The sequence below is a fragment of the Amphiura filiformis genome, chromosome 6 (assembly GCF_039555335.1).
Source record: "Amphiura filiformis chromosome 6, Afil_fr2py, whole genome shotgun sequence".
Classification (NCBI taxonomy): Eukaryota; Metazoa; Echinodermata; class Ophiuroidea; order Amphilepidida; family Amphiuridae; genus Amphiura; species Amphiura filiformis.
The window spans coordinates 58,656,769-58,663,054 of NC_092633.1; positions in this window are offsets into that span (position 1 = coordinate 58,656,769).

The window sequence follows — 6,286 nt, forward strand, 5'->3', positions numbered from 1 at the left end:
TAATAAAAGTTATGTATATTATTGGGGCAAGGAATCCAATTACTACACTGAAATTTCAGTGACTCAAGTCAAGCGGGTCAGTATATATGATAGGAAACGAGGTACATCATAGCGGTACCTTATTTCTGATCATAAATAACAAACCGCTTGTCTTGAGTCACTGAAATTCCAGTGTAGTAATTGGATTCCTTGCCATATACATAACCTTTGTTACCACTGTGTTATTAGTTTTTGAGAAAAATGCAAAAATAGACACAAATTTATCGAGGGGTGTAGTACCCCATTAAATGAAAGAGCACACTTATATTGGTCATATGCTAGATTCATTTCAACGAGCAATGGCCAATTCTCTTTAAATTGCAAATCTTGTGCAAAAAGTTACTATTTTCGCCTGTTTTGTCTTACGGTTGTAAATTCAATATATGACTTTGCTTTAAAGAGCGCTTAGAGATTGATATGTAATACCGTATTCCTAAATGTCGGGTTATCAGTATGATTATTATACAAAAGGTCATGAAAAACGCGCTTCATATGTCACACGATCGGGTCCATGGAGGCCAAAGGCGGCAAATTTGAAATTGAAATAAAGGCAAACATGGTAAAATAATTTTCTTTTGCACAAAACCAAAATATTTTACCATATTTTACCATGTTTCGCCTATCATGGTCGATAGGCATCATCAGAATGATGTTGGATGATCCTTACTTCCGGTAGGACGTATCCCGACTGTAGAGGGTAGATTTACAGCCAGGAGAGGATCATACACGTGACTAAGGTAGTGGGCCCCCTCGTCTCTATTCATGACAGTGGGTCCTCGAGCAAGGCAAACATGGATTAAAAAACCCAATAAAATACATAAGAAAATAGAGATCACAAAACTTCATAACTTTATAAGAACCAAGTACGCTAGGTGTTGTCAGTATGATAGCCTAATGTTTGTGTAAGGTAATAATTATAATAATTCATTTTTCAAAAATGTCTCCTTTGGCCTCTATGGATCAGATCGTGGCACATATGAAGCACACTACAACAACATTTTAAAGATGCTGTTAAAATGTTATTGTATATTATTTTTGGTAACATTTTTGCAACATATTTTGTCAACATATTATGTTAGAAGGTGTTGCTGCAAGTTTTAAATGTTTTTGAATGTTTATTAAAGCATAATTCTGTGAGATTTCAACCAAAAGTTGCCTAGTTGCCTATTATATTTTTTATAACACATTGTATGCATGTATAGTATAGTCAACAATTTCTGCCCATCTCGTCAGACGCGTCACTTTAATATATAAATCCCCTTCTTCAGTGACAGTCAGGTGAAAGCTGGAAAATGCAATATTAAATGTGTAACCTCTCTATTTCAATATCGACAAAAACTTGCAGTAAAAAGATTGTGGCAAGATTTTGCTATTAAAAACATTAATAGATACTTTCGCAATTCTGACGGAAGTCTAGCAAGCAACCTCGCGGTAAGGAATATTATCCGGGATCATGCAATGTCAGTGCCAAGTATATATCGATTTCCGTTTAAATTTCCCAGATAGCAAGACAACGTTGGCCCAACGTTGGCAATGGTCGGCATGGTCGCGGTCGGTAAGCCGACGCCAAGCCAACGTTGGACCAACATTGACATGCCAACCTTTAGTCATGGTTGGTATGGGAACGTCAGGCCAACGTTGGGTCAACGTTGTTATGCCAACCTTATATTATGGTCGGTATGCCAACGTCAAGCCAACGTAGCCAGCCAACCTTAAAATGACGGTCGGCATGACAACGTTGGGCCAACGTTGTTTTGCCAACCTAAAATGATGGTCGGTATGCCAACGTCGAGCCAACGTAGCTAGCCAACCTTAAAATGACGCCCGGTATGCCAACGTTGGGCCAACGTTGTTGTGCCAACCTTAAATGATGGTTGGTATGCCAACGTCGAGCCAAACAGAGCAAGCCAATCTTAAAATGACGGTTGGTACGCCGAGGATGGGCCAACGTTGTTGTGCGAACCTTAAAATGATAGTCGGTATGCCAACGTTGCACCAACGTAGCCAGTCAGTCGTAAAATGACGGTTGTTACGTGGAGGTTGTTCCAATGTCGTCGCACAAACGGTTGGAATCCCAACATTGGACCAACGATGGTATAAACTGTTGTTCAAGTCATGGAAATGATCATGTTTATAATTATTTTCTTTTTACTACTAAGGCGTATTAAAGAGTGACAAAGCCCCATTAGATAAACTTATAATAATATCAAATAATAATAATAATAACAATAACAATAATAGTAATAATAATAATAATAATAATAATAATAATAATAATAATAATAATAATAATAATAATAATAGTAGGCCTAATGAATAATAATGATAATGATATTAATAATGATGATAATAATAATGATAATGCTTATACCCTACTAGGTATGTAATTATAATACATGTAGTAACAATATTGCTTTGGAATTAAATCAACAATAAGAATTATATTTTTATATTATTTCTTTTTTATTATTTTTTTTTAAATCAACATTTATAGCAAATGTTATCAATATTGACAGTAAATTTGATCAATATCCCTAAAAGATACACTTTGGCAGGTTTAGTTATGAAAATATAGCTTATATTAACTTCAAACACTTATCCAACTATGTAATCCCAGTTAGCTCAATTGGTAGAGCATCAGACTTATAAACAGAAGGTCCCTGGTTCGAATCCCGGTAGGTACTAAGGTAAGTGACTTGTGTAAAATTAAGGTAGTTTATTTGTCTTCGTTGTAAAATAGAGAGTAGGTAATTTAAGACTTAAAGTAAGCACAGTATACACAAGTAACTGATTTTTTCGTTTTTTTTCTCATTGGGCTTGTTTGCTAATGGTTGGATCAACGTTGGTCAAATAACGTTGGCCCAACGTCGCAAATTAATTTGTATTGCGGTTGAGTCAGTTGGATCGACGTTGGCCCAATGTTGGCCCAATGTTGGCCCAACGTTGTGGTGGTTGGCTGCCCGGCCAAAATCACGTTGGGCCAACGTCGAAAAGCCAACGTTGGCCCAACGTAGTAAGGTCAGTTCGCCCACGTTGGACCAACGTAGTGTTGCTATCTGGGTTACTACCGTTTTACCGTTTGAGGAATACACTGCAAAAGGGTCGGGTGAAAAGTTGTATTCAGCGTTGTGGAAATATGCATCTCCACCAACTGTTGGGCACATCCAATCCGCCCAATTTACCTTCGTTTCACCCATGTTTTCACACCCGTGTGAAGTAAGCCCAGCCCAGTGATCACTTGCGATAATCAATTTATAGGAAAACTATTGGGTGCACTTATTCCATTCGAACAATGCCACATTTGATTCTGATCGGCAAGCTCCGGCACAAACTTCCACACAACGCGTACGCGATGGGAGTTCGAGGGGAGTTCATAACACATATTATTTCCAGGTTCAATAGGCTAAACACTAAAACAGTTTTGGAGTTGATGTACACGTTTGTGGAAGTGCTACAAATATTTGAAGATCTTTGTTGAGAATTATGAACAAATTGAGAGATAATATAAAGTATATTTAAATTATTTATTGTTATTTAAAAAAGAATGCTTATACAAGCCTGATAGCAGAAAACCATGATGAAAATAGGCTTATGCAAATTAATGTAATCTCACTTACCCCAAACAAATCCACTTGGGTTAAGTGGGACGGTGGTTCTTTAAATGTGTTGTTGATAGAAACAAAAACAAAACAAACTAAAACAAAATTAAATTAATACGTTAAATTGCATAATTAGCCCTATAGGACCTAATGTTGCGCCAACAAGCTCAAAAATTAATACTGAACATGCCTATTGAATGACTTGATTGTTGATTTTAAGACTAAAAATCGAAAATCATTGGTTTTGTTTAGTTACCAACAACCAACAAAATACGAAACAAAAAATCTCTTAAAAAATAAACATAAACATAATAATAATATGATTATATTTTAATATTATAATTTTCGGATTTATAATTTTCGGATTTTCACTATATTTTCGCACACGAATTACGCACCCCCCCCCCATATCAAAGAGAAAATGTCATGCCCCCACCTTGAATTTACCATTCCTATAATTTTATGTCCCCCTATTAAGGGCAATAATTCATGTCCCTCCCCTCAAGTCAATCAAAAAAATGTCGCATCACCCCTAAAATGCTCCGTACCCCTGACGTATGGTGATTAGGCCTATTCCTAAATTTCAAATATTTTTGTGAAAAGAATAAGATTAAAAAGAGGGGGGGGGGGGAGTCCCGCAAATAACTGAAGATGATCTTCATGGTCTAAATCAAGGATAATCAAAATTCAAAAAAACCCTTTATCAAATTGTGTAGGCCTATACTCATAGCACGTAAACCTATATGGGGTATAGGGGGTCTTTAAAAGCCATTTCCCCCGCTATTATATAGCCCAATGAGCTGAAATTCAAATATTGTGATCAGAATAAGATTTAAAAAAAATTGGGGGGTCCCCCAATAACTGGAGTTAATCATCATAGACTAAATCAAGGGATTGTCTTTGTAGGAATTCGTAGTTGTCCACTTATCCTGTAGGAAATGGAAGTACGTTCATTATTTTAAGAGATACGCGAATGGGCCTACAATCCATCTGGGTTCGGTTATCTTGATTCTGAAGAGACAAACGTGTGACTTGATCGAAAGACGTTAAGACATTCTTTTTGTTACTACCGTCGAGATACCTCTCTTTTATTAACGATGGGCATTCAGGATCGATGTGCAAATCATCCTGGCCCGTGCCTTAATGTTTAATAAGACGAGTTCTCAGTGTACTTCTCCTGCCTAAAGAATCATGCCATATTGAAACCTGTTAACTTCTACATAGTTAACTATCAGCTTTAATCACCAACTCACTTCACAGTGATGGTCTTAGCTCCTTCTCTGTTGAATAGCTACACACAACTCCCACTCTACTGTCTACTTTTAGAATGGCATATTCTCCAAAGGAGAGGGCAGTAGCACTGAAAACACGTGGACTTATCTAAGAGTATTAAAATGTCGACACATCATTTTCTTCCGAATCTGAACTATGTACGACCTATCTTATCCAGGTACTTCTTATATGAAGGATTATTACATCACTTCACGGCCTGAGGAAATTGGTCCTCCAATTTAAAAGAGGAAAGAAAATCAATTAATTTGGTGTACCTGGCAGTTGTCTTTACATAATTAGATTCGACTTATCACTGAGTGTGTCACCTGAAAGAAAACACAATATGACCATGTGAAAAACAAATAGTTCAATTTGTGCATGATGGTTGACTGCTACTGAAGAATCTCTGATGTGTGGCTGGCACGCGACTGCAAAGGTCAATTCCAGTGTAGGGTACGCGAAGGAATGTTATCAACCAATGTTTACATTATGAAAGTTCGCTGAACTGTTGCAGCACTATAAATAAACACGGTGTCCTTGCGTGAAACCAAACTGAAGAAATTTCAATTCCTATAATGTTTGACTGACTGCAGTGACCTCTTTCATGAGTCCTGTAAGTCGCGACAAGAAAAAACATTTTACGTACACAGCTTTGCTTGTATTTATATTGTAGAAATGCATCGCGGATCACAGTTGACTATTAAGGCAATTTCTGTCCTTATAAGGCAATAAATGTTTGTGACCGAAGAGTTCAAGATGCCACCAAAACAAGTTGTTAGCAAGGGCACCAACAGCCAAGGATACATATACACCCAACAATTAAAAATAGTTTGTTTAATGTTCTGGGTGTTGTACGCAGTTTTCCCTTTGTAAACTGACGTAGAAGGTAGGCATGATGGAAGAGAAGAAGACACAGTTTCCGCTGTGTTACATTTGAGATAGGTAATGGACAAATTATTACCTCTGAACATAAAATGATTATAATGTTCTGGGCGTTGAAGATGATTTGTCCACAGAAGGCTCGGCTCTTGTCTTGGTACCAACAGCGTAATGAAAATAATAAAGATACATATATTGGAGATATAGATGAACACACATGCACAAATTTAGTAAGCGAATATGACATAAAACATAGTCATGAGTAGATCATGTATTTGAATATTGAAATGTGGCACCTGACAATATTCTATTGTGGCAAGATTGAAACAAAAAACTTAACTTACTACATCTTAATGTACACTACATAACTATATAAGGTTACAAAGAATAAGTATGTTATAGTACTGAACCAATTCATGTTAAAACATATATTGATGTTTAAGGTAGCTCTATGTATACAATTCAAGAACTACATCAATGAAACAACAGCTGGGAAT